The sequence below is a fragment of the Triticum dicoccoides genome, chromosome 1B (assembly GCF_002162155.2).
Source record: "Triticum dicoccoides isolate Atlit2015 ecotype Zavitan chromosome 1B, WEW_v2.0, whole genome shotgun sequence".
NCBI classification, from domain to species: domain Eukaryota; kingdom Viridiplantae; phylum Streptophyta; class Magnoliopsida; order Poales; family Poaceae; genus Triticum; species Triticum dicoccoides.
This window is the reverse complement of record NC_041381.1, coordinates 520,135,252-520,149,763: the sequence shown is the minus strand read 5'-3', so window position 1 is coordinate 520,149,763 and position 14,512 is coordinate 520,135,252. Positions and strand designations below refer to the sequence as shown.

The 14,512-nt window shown below is 42.9% G+C and overlaps 1 long non-coding RNA gene across 9 annotated transcripts; it reads left to right on the top strand.

Annotated features, from left to right (window-relative positions):
* Positions 1–6: 6 nt before the first annotated feature.
* On the top strand, positions 7–6,564 carry LOC119346312. Of its 9 annotated transcripts, none has more exons than XR_005167610.1 (13): positions 7–312; positions 393–538; positions 1,263–1,378; positions 2,198–2,266; positions 2,481–2,576; positions 2,693–2,749; positions 2,830–2,994; positions 3,217–3,463; positions 4,105–4,221; positions 4,618–4,730; positions 5,171–5,359; positions 5,940–6,099; positions 6,177–6,564. It is a non-coding gene; the product is annotated as an uncharacterized LOC119346312 (long non-coding RNA). The 9 variants fall into 9 exon arrangements; XR_005167598.1 differs by having other exon boundaries at positions 4,592–4,730; XR_005167604.1 differs by having other exon boundaries at positions 4,105–4,730; positions 5,171–5,337.
* Positions 6,565–14,512: the final 7,948 nt, after the last annotated feature.

Here is a 14,512-nt window from a genome sequence, read left to right as displayed (position 1 = left end):
GCAGCCGCCTCCCTCCCTCCCTCACTGGCTCCTAATCCGGCGGCAGCGGTGGCGGCTGCCGCGCCCACGCCCGTCTGCTCCCAGCAGCCATCACCTCCTTCGTCCGGCTGGCGACCCATGCCGCGTCCGTCTGCTCCGCCCGCACTCATGCCGCCCCCTCTCCTCTTCCTCCCGCCTCACCTCTCTCCCCCTCCTAAAGACCAAACCCTAACACCCCGCCCCGACCCTGGCTCCCGCCGGAGGGAAGGAGGAACGGCGAGGCGAGGCAAAGGTGGCGGCGTTGGGGACGCAACATCCCCTCCAAGAGCCTCGGTATGGATCCCTCCTCACATTTTCTTCTTTGGTTTTTCTTCTTCTTTTTTTGATGCGTGAGTGCTTGCTGTTATGTGAAGGAAAGCAAATGGGGAAGCTGCTGCGGGTTCTTCGACCTCCCCTGCCTCATCTCGTCTCTGTAGGTGCAGCATGTAGATCGGCCAGAGGAGGTGGATGTGGAGGAGCAGGCCAACACCCCTCCCTCTTCACCTCCCACCCAGCACTGGTGAGCCCCCCATCTACCCTAGATCTAAATATTACCTGCCATGATTGAGACTGGTACAAGCAACTAGATTACACTTTTTCAGTTGATGAATATTTCATCCCCTCAGACTGATAGCATGACATTTGTTAGCCAAACTAGTGAGACAAGCAAATTAACTGAATAACAAACCACACCAAAAATAGTATTTGACAGTGCCTTAGCGGAATAGTTGGGCATAAGTTCGGATATTACTCCAAGTCTTCTTAGCAAAATGAGCCATGTCCAAAACTGTAGGCTGGTGTGTGTATTTTGGGTCCATAAATAATGCAGGCCGGTGTGTGTATTTCAAGTCGATGTATATTTCTAGGTCGTGTGTGTATTCCAAGAACATGTACACTGCAGATGGAGTGTACTTTAGGTCTGTATATACTGTGAGTCCATATGTGTGCAGAGGGGATATGTATTTCATTGGCTGAATTAGCATGTCCAGTTTATTCTTAATTCAATTTGCCTTCCTGCCACAAATTTTCTCTGTAGCAGTGGTTGTATTGGAAACATCTCCTTCCAAAAAGTACATGTTTCACACCAAATATTTAATGTTTCTTCAGATAAGCGATGGAATGAGTATGACTGTAGTCTTTCATGGAATTTACACTGAAGACACTTTGTGAACTCTAAATGTTTTTATTTATCTCCATGATTGAAGCCCTCACTAAAAGGTAAATGCTTATTCCTCTTTGTGCAGGATACTATTGTGAGATGGTCTGATACATGAAAGACAGGCTCAAGTCCCTCTAGGGAAGCATCCAGTATCCCTGTTCTACTGATTTCGCCGGAACGTCGAACTATGCTCCACCTGAGGTACGCGGTTCTAAAATCCACACAGCCAAGCCATGAGTAGCCTTCAAGTAGCAAGCTGTTATGTTTCAAAATTTCTTTGAAAGAGCATGTGTTTTGGGATTTATACTTCAATATGATCCTTTACTGTGTATCTGCAACCATAGCGTCTATCATCATTACCTTGCCATATACAGACAGTCTATGGAGTTTTGCAAAAAAAAGTGAAACCTATAACAATCAGTGATGATTATGATATGATTACTGTATCAGTAATTCAGAGCAGGTAAAGACAGCAAGTTCAGAAATCGTTGCTCTGTAATGATAATATTCTTAGATTATTTCAGTCTTATTTATACTTCTGCTTGTGGGGCCATGTACAAACCAGACATGGTATGTTTCCTTGCTCAAGAGATGTGTACACGCTAATTTCTTTTATGTATTTCCTCATGAAAAATGCTATAGTAAGTCCTCGAGCAAACTCGCTTCACACTCCCTGCCACACCCCCTCTTCTTGACTATTTATGGCTTTATGTTTTCATATCATGCTAATAAACCATGTACTGATACTTTCCTGCTGGTATGGCATTGGCACTAGAGTGGTGATATGCCTGGGCATGATGTTGTTATTTGTCGGATGTATGAATATGCCTATAACTGTTATGCTTGCTACTATTTGTTTGTGAAAAGAGTAGTAATAATAAGATTACTACTTGATGTACAGAGTTCCGGTTATCACACCGTATGAGTTCGACATGATCTTTTATATGATGTCAACTTTTGTTGTTCCCGGTCAACATACGTTTTGCGAAATCACTATTAATGCGGCTTTGTTTCTCCTAGAGCACTGGAGCAATCACATCATGAGAGGGTCAACAGACGACAATCCGACATGTGTCACCGACAGTGAAGGTAAAATTACATTGTACTCTCCTGCAGCGCGATCATGTCACCTGTGGGCCCACTAAGTGCACATTCTATGTCAGATGTAATTATTTTCTGTGCTAAAAGCGTTGATCCTGCACCGTAGATATAAACTTGCAGTTATTTAAACCATTTTGCATGCTCTTGTAACAATGATGAGAGCTGTAATGCCTATCTAACTATCTTGCATTTAACTTTTTAGGAAGCTGCCATTCTACAGAAAGAACAATCATTCGAGCTACCCATGATGTGAGAGCGACAAGCAACCGTGAACCATTGCACATCAGCAACAAAAGAGGTATATCAGTTTACCATCCCCGCTGCCTTGGCACTTTATCACAACACAATGCAAGTTCATATACTATCGATCTTTACTGATGCTTGTTTTCTACTTTTCGGTTATCAAATATTAAGAGAAACACCACTATGCTAACAAGCGAAAGGTTCAAGCCGACAGGACTTTGACACGGGGTAACATGTCCATCTCCGTTTCTCATGGTTAACGATGTTTTTTCCTAACCATGGGCTAAAAATCATATGCTACCATGCAGGACCACATCCCATTGGTTATGACAATTAGACCCATTAGTCAGAATCTGTTCAGATATCATCATCTATAAAGATATTATGTACTGGTGATTTGATCCATTGTGCCACTCATACTTCACCTATTTGGATCATTTAGCTCGAGCAATTTGCACAATCTTATTCTTACAGTAAGTGTAGAGTATTCATATATACATATAAAGTTAGTCATGATCCGCTTCCTGTATGTTATGTAGGTCCGACATATTCTAAACTTAAAATATTAATGGGCAGTACGAATGACCTTAAGTGAACCATTTCCTGTATAATAAATAAGAAAATTAAATTTATAATTGTTGATTACAAGCATGCATCTGTATGGATTTATGAGATTCACAAAATTTTGACTGTAGCAAAAGATATGACATAAAGAAAGCTGAGCCACTGCACATGGGGAAATAGAAGATGATCCTATATGTTTGGCTAGCCTGAGTGACACGATAAGTTCCTGAGAGCCCTGTGTCAAAACAGAGTAAGGTTGCAAAGAAATGCAAGACAAATAACATGAAAATCTGCTAGAGAGCACTAGAGTTCCAACAACAAAGGAAACAACTGACTCACTATTTGCTCCATCAGTACAGAATCTGTACAATGCAAATGGTAATCTCACAGAGAGCACTAGAGTTTTTTTCTTTAATTATGGCTATCCTTTATAGTAGTAATGCTAATTTGAGTCGATATATCGGTGTTCCATACCATCCTAAAAATGCGTCTTTGGTGACAGTCATAGTTCTTAATTTTCATTGGATTTCTATGTGGTTTCTGAATATTTGATGTTCTGAATATTAAGGAATTACTTAATTTCTAAAATATGTGCATATCCTATTATCATCATTGAGGGAATCAATTGGCATAATTTTAGTGTGTACGTATAGTTGATTAATATTCAAAATGTCATGCTATGTAACCATGGGGTTTAGTTTTGCATCATGCTTGCCTCTGTAGTTTTGCTTGCTTATTTGACTCGCTGTTTTGATTCAGCAGCATTGCTTTTCAGATAATATAGGAGAGTGGAAGGTTCATGCTCATTTTTCTTTTTTGTATTTTTTCTTGTTCATACTTATACTATTTTTTCTTTCAAATCTGTACTATTGAAATAGAAAAATCATCTTGTGTTGTTCAGACCCATATACTTATCCTACAATATGTGAATGAATGCTTATATTGGCATCCTGCTGTAGAAAATGGTTAGCTTAGCAGCAACTATTGTGTCTTCTAATTATGTCGCCTCAAATTTGTAGGAACGCTACTGTTGCTTTCGAAATGCTATTGGATCTTATAAAGATTTTTGGACCTGTTATTCATTCAACATTGTCAGCTAGCTCACTCTTTGGAGTAGAACTTCAAGCCGAACAGAGGTATGCTCTCCAACTTTACTCGGGGAAGGGAACTGGGTGTTGCTAAGAGAAATGTTTTAAAAACTTGTGTTGCTACAAGCCACTCAGGAACTCGGTCTGAGGTGACGAGTTGGTCGCGTACTTATGTTTTGCTTATACTGGTCCTGTCCCTCATAAGGGTGTGTATCAAGTGTTTCCCAATTTAGTTCTGGCATGTTGAGTCCATGGACAAGTATGGATTATTCTCTTTAGCTTTAGCCAATTTAGGAGACAACCGCTGTTTTCCTGTACATTTGCATATAGTTTCAGTCGCTATGATAGTAAACTTGCTCTCAACGACTCCGATCTTACAAAATGTTAGGTCTCCTTAGTTCCAAATATGGTTTTACAGGTCTAAAATTATTTCTTTGATGTGAGGTGCCATGCTGTGGATAACATGGAGATTATCAAGGCGGAGCGGCGGTGAGTATGGAGCTCATAATCATCAGTTCATCACCATGAAGCGGAAGAAATGGTATAGCTTTGCCACGGTGAGGTTCTCACCTTCTTTGCGAGTCCTTTGTTGATATGCTCGGGCTTAAGACTACTTATGTGGCATCAAGGGTAAGGCAAGCATGAAAAATGCTCCAGTCATCTATTATATCTTCTATGCTTTTTTGTATGTGGCATCAGTATTTATTCAATGGTTCTGATGTTTCTGCACAAAGCTGGAAATGGATAGATAGCACTATATATTATTATTGGTTGCCTGTAGAGTAGGTACATGTAGGTTTCCTTGGTAATGTAAAGCTGAAAATAACCAAGGTCTTCTGAAAATCAGAAACTACTATACCAGTTTTTCATGTCTCGGTGAATCTGGAACAACCTTAATAATTATTCACAATTGCATGTAGTCTTTCCTCTGCTCTCGTCCGGTCATCTCCTAGCTGTCTGTTGTGTGTCTTTTCCTGATTCGTTTGTCGTCTCGCAGCTGGACTTTGGCAGCCGCCGCTCCTCGGCAATCAACGGGAGGTACAGCCGCTGCCACCACTCCTTCGCAGTGACGCAGGCCAGTGACAAGGAGGCTCGCAATGGTGGGGGACGCATCACCATCTGCCGGAGAGGAGAAAGGCATTCCTACCCCTTAACGATTGAAATGTAGGTCCAGGGAAAACATCTGGTTAGTCTGCTTGCTGTTCTGGACATGAATCTCGCGTTTGGTTGAGTTTCAGATCTAATAGAAATTGAAACTAGCTCTTAGGATATAAATGTTCTTGTAAAGTTTCAGTTTCATGTACCTTTTGATCGATAATAAGGATATGCCTCTAAGATCTGTTTGCCAATTTACAAGTGTGTTTCCATGCTTCTCTGTCTTCATGTACTGTGGTCTTTTCTATTCACTACTCAAAAAATTGGAGCACTATGTAGCCATTTCATTCCAGATTTTTTGCCACTTGTGTTGCTCACGCTACTAAAATATTTTAGTCTATATGGGTTTTCAGAATGGTATGGTTGTGACTGTAATCTTCACTGTTAGTCAAAGTACTTATATTATTGAATATTGTGGTTCTCTATAAATATCAATTCTCATTGGGTGACTGAATTAGACTCTCGCACGAACTACCATATTATGGTTATGTACCAAAATAAAATCTTCTTTAATCTAAGCTCTAAGACTACATGAACTACCATATTTTCTCATTTGTTGGCTAGAGTAAAAAATAGGGGCATGCTCTAACAGTGGCACATTTTATTTGCAGCACTACTGTTGGGCCAATTGATGCTAGGTGTACATTGAGATGTTTCAGAAAAATAGATCCTTGATGCTGGACATAGTGCAATGGTGAGATCCACTTATTTATGATGGCGAGGATGATTGTTGGGCTGGCATGTGGAGCTGTACTAATAAGCTATGAGAAGGTCGATGCGTGAATTATATTCTCACTATAAATAAAACACACTGAATTCTTTTGCTGACAAGATATGTCCATCGGCAGGTCCTCACATCACAACACCCGAGCAAGTCTGGCAAGGCTTGCTCGCCATGGCCTACCACATCGGCGAGACGGGGCGAGCACGTGATCACCATCAGCAGGTCCTTCGTCACAACACCCGAGTGAGCGAGATGTTCAGACAAAGTTATATGATACACTGCTATTGACATATGTTGTAGATGGATGGTACATATCGTTTCTCTCCATGTTACAATTTTTGTGACCTCGGCATTTGGAAGACATGTCATCTGAATTGTCTATCATAACTGAACCATTACTATCACAAGCATCTTACTTTTAGAAATTCATATGATGGTTCAGTTATCTATATTATGTGTGCCATCTGTTACCTCTGAAATATATATTATGTGTGCCCTGTCGTGTTGGTTTATTTTTGGTGCCAAAATGCTGCGGAGCATTTGGTGTAACTGATTGCACTACCCATTTAGTGGTGTCTGTGCATATGTCATGTATTGGACACAACCATGTTATCTATAAAGGCAATTTTTTTGCTTCTATGCATTAAACTGATCCATTCTTGGTAACTTTTGTCGCAATAATATATATTTTGTTTATATGCTTGGATAATGGGTTGAGCCAGGCACCATGCGCCAAGGTGCATTTCCTGTCTAGTAGTTATTAGCTAGATGGCTTCTTCTCTCTTTTTGGATCTCAATGCAATGTTCTCCCCCTTTCTTGTGGAGATCTATTTGATGTAATATCTTTTTGCGGTGTGTTTGTCAAGATCGATGAATTGTGAGTTTATGATCAGATTTACCTATGGTTATTAATTGAATCTTCTCTGAATTCTTTTATGTATGATTGAGTTATCTGTGAAAGTCTCTTCGAATTATCGGTTTGGTTTGGCCCACTAGATTGATCTTTCTTGCCATGGGAGAAGTGCTTAGCTTTGGGTTCAATCTTGCGGTGTTCTTACCCAGTGACAGAAAGGGTTGCAAGACACGTATTGTATTGTTGCCATCGAGGATAACAAGATGGGGTTTATATCATATTGCATGAGTTTATCCCTTTACATCATATCATCTTGCTTAATGCGTTACTCCATTCTTTTGAACTTAATACTCTAGATGCATGCTGGATAGCGGTCGATGTGTGGAGTAGTAGTAATAGATGCAGGCAGGAGTCGGTCTACTTGTTTTGGATGTGATGCCTATATACATGATCATGCCTAGATAACGTCATAATTATTCGCTTTTCTATCAATTGCTTGACAGTAATTTGTTCACCCACCGTAATACTTATGCTCTCGAGAGAAGCCTCTAGTGAAACCTATGGCCCCCGGGTCTATCTCTTATCGTATTTGCTTTCAATCAACTTTTATTTGCATCTTTACTTTCTTGCATCTATATTATAAAATATCAAAAATATATTTATCTTATCATATTATCTTTATCAGATCTCACTTTCGCAAGTGGCCGTGAAGGGATTGACAACCCCTTTATTGCGTTGGTTGCGAGTTCTTAGTTTGTTTGTGTAGGTGCGTGGGACTTTTGAGGAGCCTCCTAATGAATTGATACCTTGGTTCTTAAAAACTGAGGGAAATACTTACGCTACACTTGCTGCATCACCCTCTCCTCTTCGGGGAAAATCAACGCTACCTCAAGACGTAGCACGTCGCACCCCAGATGGTCGGTCGATCTGGTATATCGTCTACATATCATGCAGACTATGTTGTACATGGATGTAGTTGTGGTGAGAAATCTAAAAAAGGTTTCTTGTCATCTCGCCAAATTAGGTGTCATGTGCTCCGGATCACTGCGAGGGTTAAACTGCGACAACTGAGTTGGGCTAGTCATTGGGGGCACATGCACGAAGACTACTCGGCTGCCATCTAGGTCAAGCCGACTATGTTAATTAGGACATCTATCGATGGGCCCCTTTTCTACGAGTTTATCTTTAATTTGAGCTTTGTTCCTCGTCTAGTTTGTCCGTCGGGATTCATGTTGTCTCCTTTGGGCAGTGAGGTTATGATTTCTTGTCAGGTGGCACTTTTTCGTGTTATATGTTATAATTCGGTGCTTCAGATCAAAATGACAACAACTGCGCCTCTGGGCCACGTGCATGAAGACTTCTCGACAGTCATTGACGAGGTCAAGCCGGCTCCGGTAGACAAAAGAAAACTAGTACTACTCCACTATATAGGCAGGAGCCACCGTGCTTGCTTGCTAGTGTTGCTCTCTTCACACTGTCTCGTCCTCTCCAGATCTAAACACGACAACGGTGGCCACACACTGTCTCTCTCTCTGCTCACCGCTGGTCACAGATCCAGCCGAATCCTCTCTGCTGGGGAAGGTGAGAAGGTGCAATGTTGACGTGGTCGTCCTCGGCGATGGCTCTTACCCACTGTTGGCACGTCCCGATCAGCCTGCCTTGCCGTTCTCTCCCAAGCACCGCCGGCGAGGGAGGGCCTCCGACCCCTTCTTCCTCGCTGCCGTAGTGTGGGCAGATCTAGCCTCCCGTCGCCCACCTAGCGACATCCCGGGGACCATTAGGTATAACTTCCTTGGAAACCGGCCTTGCTCTACTTCCCGAGCTCCTGACGTCGCTGCATTTGTATCTTTTACTATTTCTCATCCCCCTCGTATATAGGATCGATCGGTTGTTCAAAAACCACCTAATTTTTTTATGTTTAAGAGGTAAAACTAATTCATGCACTCGAATCTAGTACAACTTGGTTCAAACAAGGAAGAATGGTGGTGGGGTGGGGGAGGATTTGTTACCTGAATCTAGGACTTGGTCGAAAGAGGAAATAATGGGGGCGAAAAGTAGCAGAGACTGGCTATCCAACTGGTCTCTAGGTCTAATAGGGAAATAAAGGGAAACACAGTACAAACTCAATATAAACCCGATCTATTGGTTGAAAAAGGAAAGAAAGTGGGGACTGGGGGACAAGTCAACAAAGTAAGTCCAGCACTAGATTTGCTAGCCTCACACAATATAAGGTGGCTATACTGAACACAAATGGGACAAACCCAGATATCCCGTTCTGATGTTTGTTGCCCCGAGCCACTCCTATGTAATGCCGCTGGTAAAATGTAGCAGTTGCATTGTTAAAAGTAAGGACACATTAAACCAATGTTGTTTTCAATGTAATGCCTCCAGTAATATGAATCAATGGCACTTTTTTACTTGTCCTGCTAAATTTCCCATTAAGATAAGTTGGTTCTTTTCGTTAGAAATGCAACTATCCTGGTCCGCCTACTCTCCCGTGCCCAAAGTAATGTCGTATTTAATGGTTGTCATAGTTAATCCTAATGCCCACACTAATATCTAGCAATGCCACTTCTTTAGAAATTGCTACTGTCCTTGTAGGATTGCCATTCAGATAAGGAACATGCTTCTTTTCATTTGATGCATGTTTCATCACTTGTTAGTCACCCTCCTTTCCACCTTTTTTGTGCAAACAGAGATATACATTTCACGTTCGATCTTACTTGAACTGCACAAATGATATCCAAATTATAGTTGAGCATTCCAGGAGCTTCACAACCAACCTTGATGTTGCTCAATTTTATTGCAACTAATGATGAAGAAGCTCTGTGGGTTTCGTTTTCTAATGGAAATGGAACCGGGGCTGGAGCCCTTTTCTTAAAAAAAATTGAAGAAGAAGTTGCTAGCTCACGGGACATTGCTTCATTTTAGGTGAACTGCACCAAAAGGTCCCATGAATTGAATCATCCATGTTGGTGACTGAAAGATCCAGCTTCAACATCCCAGTCTAAGCACCCCCGGCCTCCATCCTTGTGATGCACGGTACACCTCGATTGCCACCTGCTCGACCCTAGTGTCACTGATAAAATGAAGTAATAATACAGTTAAAATAGAGTGAGTGTCCTCTCTATCATTTCATTTCCAATGTAGATAAAGAAAGTGCTTCTCTTTGTTAATGTATGTTTCATCAACTAGTCCCATTATTAATGTTTAAGCATTTCTGCAAACTAGGTGCTTAATTTTAGTTGATTTGTACAAAAATAGATATTTGAATGTCTCAAGGCGAATCCTCATACTACCGCTGTACACTGATGTTCATCACTGGCAGAAGGTGTATCTGGGAGACTTGGGACAATGTCCAGTATGAGGCGTACCGTATGAGGAGTTGCAAGGCCAATCTCGCCCTCGCAGCATGGCATACTATGATACAATCGCAATATTTTCTTCTATTTATTTTGTGTGTTTCATCAACTAGTGCCACTATAATGTAATCACGCTTTTTCATTATCTGTGCAAACAGGGTTATTCAGCTGCATTTTGGTGGAACTACACAAATGTATGTATGGAACCGACATATATGCAGAGTGCGAGGTGTGCCAAGTAAAAATTACCGACACCAACCATGCTGCATGCACGCATTGGTATCCACCACCACCAGTGGGATGTGTGGCGCTCTCTGTGGACGGATCTTTCTCGGCAGCGAATTCTCTAACCAAATACTAGTAGCTTATATTGGCAGTTTTCTAGGGAGTACTCTTTTCTGAAAGAAGCACCAATCTATTTTTCTTTATTTGTACATTGTGTCACAACTTTGACCCAAAGGTCCAGACCTATTTTAGGGTGATTGGCGTAGTACTTGGAGACTGATTGTAAGCATGATTTTCATTAGCTGTCACACTGATTGTAAGCATGAGCAGGTGGACGATTAGGTTAGTGCAAAGCTTACCTTAAACCCTACCGCCACCTTGACACGAGGCGAGCATCGAGGGAACTGTGGAGAATGGCGGGGAAGCAACGTCGCGCCATCCGGCCTCCTCTTGCGGTGGGAGAACGAATACTCATGTGGATCCGGCTGGCTCTCCACCCTCACGAACGGCACACCATACACTATCGATTCGTTATCCTCTGGGTTCTCGACCTTCGACCTGTACGCCCACCACCTCCGCCTGACTGTCGCCTCTGGCGAATCTGTCTGCTCCATCGCCCAGAGGAGATACTCGATGAACTCGGAGGACTGCGGCATGACTGCCGCCGAGGAGTACATGTACATCACCGCCCTCATCGCCGTCGTCTCGCTCTTTCGCATACATTTCCACATGGCATGCGCCGTCCTCGAAATCTCCCACTCATTGTCAAACCAAGTAAGGATCTCCTTCAACCTGGCTAACTTTGCCTGGTCGCCGCCGGTGATCTGCCTGATTCGCTGTTGCATCCTCTCCATAGATGTCCTTCTGAGTGGTCCGGTGCTAGCTTTGGAAGATGAGAGGAGAGACGATGGTCTTGCAACAGATAAGAGGGAGAGGCGAGACGGTGGTTTTGGAATGGAGATGATGGAGAGGAGGAGGTGGTTTTGTAGTGGAGAAGATCAGAAGAGGGAGAGGCGAGACGGTGGTTTTGGAATGGATATGATGGAGAGGAGAGGAGGTAGTTTTGCAATGGCGAAGAGGGAGAGGAGCGTGCGGCAGTGATTTAGGATTGGACGAGAGGGCCCGTGTGCTGTGACTGGATCAAAATCAAAATCAATTTACCCTTCAGTTAAGAAAGCGACCCCACATTAACTAGTCTCCCTTTTATTGTGGGTCATAATTGACCATGATTTTCGCACATAAAATATATGTTATACGTTGCAAAAAGAATATAATTTGATAGTACATTCAGATATGAACCAAACGATACAATTTTTGGTGACATGCATTCACATTTTGCTTGTCAAATACAGTACGTGGTCAAACTTTGACCCAAAATACGCAAAACAACAAAAAATACTTCCAAGACCAGCGCCGCTCTTCCGCTCTTCTCCTCTTAAACCACCGCCGCTCCTCTCCTGTTCCAATCTAAATCCAGCGCCGCTCCTCTCCTCTTCCATTTCAAAACCATCGCCCCTCCTCTCTTGTTCCAGTCCAAAACCAGCGTCGGTCCTCTCCCGTTCTAATCCAAAACCAGCGCTGCTCCTCTCCTCTTCCATTCAAAAACCACCACCGGCGAGTGAAGGTGTTGTGGAGAAGTAGATCGATGGAGGAGTACAACCGATATGTGAGGATCGCAGACGGCAACCCTGTGAAGCTAGCTAGGATGTTGGAGATACAGTCTTGGTTTGACAACATGGACCAACTAGCGGCGACGGTGACATCCATGGCCAATATCTGCAACAGAGCGAAAAGGCGGCGATACACCCAGAGGGAGTCACTGGAGTACATAGAGCTGCTCCTCTGGGCCATGGAGCAAACAGATTCACCGAATCTGATGGTGAGGGAGTGGTGGTGGGAGTATTGATCCCAGATGGAGCATCCACCAGATAATGAAGGATCGAGCATCTACAGGGTGCCGTTTGTGAGGGTGTCCTGCCAGAGCGAGCCGGTGGAGTCTTCGTCGATCGAACCCAACTGCAAGAGGAGAAAAGCAGTTGGCCCGACAATGCTTCCCCGTCATCCTCTCCCTAACCGTTCACATCGTCTCACGGGGCAGTTGTCTGCCGCCGAGGAATAGGAGGGGACTGCCCCCCAGCCCAATATTCGGGCAGGTTGTGAATTGTCAGGAGGAGCTTAAGGGGTTCAGTATTTGCAGGTTGTGAATTGTGTTTTGTGTTGTGTATTTTGAGAGTACTTTCATATATGAATGTCTTTTGAATTTCAGATTTGCAGTATTGATCATATGAAGTATTTTATGAATTCTAGAGATCTATTTTTAGCACTTCAAAAAATGTAGTTTCATAGGAGTATAAACATGCAGACAATGTGATTCTCATAGAAGAAACTGCAAGTTTCAGTTTCAGATAAGAAACTGCACGTTCATTTTCAGATAAGAAACTACAACTTTTAGAGGCAGATCATTTATATTAACACGGCCTTTTCAAACAGGGTTAACATCATGTTGGAAGTTTTATTCATGGTCCAAAATGGAACTACCAGCCAGTTAACATCATGCTGATGAACAATCATGCATAGTACATCTTCATATGATGCACAGTCAAAATGCCCACACAATGTCGAGTGTGCGAAACACAGAGAAAACGAGGGACGAAGTTTTGGCAAGTGTTGGACATGGTGTGCGTAGATGACAATGGGGACCCACATGTCAATAAAGGTAGAGGCAAAAAATTTGGAGATATTTTCCCTGCACATGTGTGATGACCCACAAGTGTAGGGGATCTATCGTAGTCCTTTCAATAAGTAAGAGTGTCGAACCCAACGAGGAGCAGAAGGAAACGATAAGCGGTTTTCAGTAAGGTTTTCTCTGCAAGCACTGAAATAGTAGGTGGTAGATAGTTTTGTGATAAGATAAATAGTAACGAGTAACAAGTAAACAACGTAAATAAGGTGCAGCAAGGTTGCCCAATCCTTTATGTAGCAAAGGATAAGCCTGGACAAAATCTAATAATAATAAAGGAGCTCCCAAGGACACATTGGGAATTATCGTCAAGCTAGTTTTCATCACGCTCATATGATTCGCGTTCGGTACTTTGATAATTTGATATGTGGGTGGACCGACACTTGGGTACTGCCCTAACTTGGACAAGCATCCCACTTATGATTAACCCCTATTGCAAGCGTCCGCAACTACAAAAAGGAGTATTAAGGTAAACCTAACCACAACATTAAACATATGGGCCCATATGAAGCCCTAACAAAGCAACGCATAAACTAGGGTTTAAGCTTCTGTCACTCTAGCAACCCATCATGTACTTATTACTTTCCTATGCCTTCCTCTGGGCCCAAATAATGGTGAAGTGTCATGTAGTCGACGTTCACATAACACCACTAGAGGAAAGACAACATACATCTCATCAAAATATCGAACGAATACCAAATTCACATGACTACTAATAGCAAGACTTCACCCATGTCCTCAGGAACTAAAGTAACTACTCACAAAGCATAATCATGTTCATAATCAGAGGTGTAATAATATGCAATAAGGATCTGAACATATGATCTTCCACCAAGTAAACCAATAGGTATCAACTACAAGGAGTAATCAACACTACTAGCAACCCACAGGTACCAATTTGTGGTTTTGGATACAAGATTGGATACAAGAGATGAACTAGGGTTTGAGAGGAGATGGTGCTGGTGAAGATGTTGATGGAGATTGACCCCCTCCCGATTAGAGCATCATTGGTGATGACGTTGGTGATGATTTCCCCCTCCCGGAGGGAAGTGTCCCCGGCAGAACAGCTCCGCCAGAGCCCTAGATTGATTCCGCCAAGGTTCCGCCTCGTGGCGGCGGAGTTTCGTCCCGTAAGCTTGCCCACTATTTTTTCCAGGGTAAACTTGATGATATAGCAGAAGATGGACGCCGGAGGCCCACCAGGGGGCCCAGGAGATAGGGGGCGCGCCCTATAGGGGGGGCGCGCCCCCCTGTCTCCTGGACAGGGTGTGGGCCCCCTG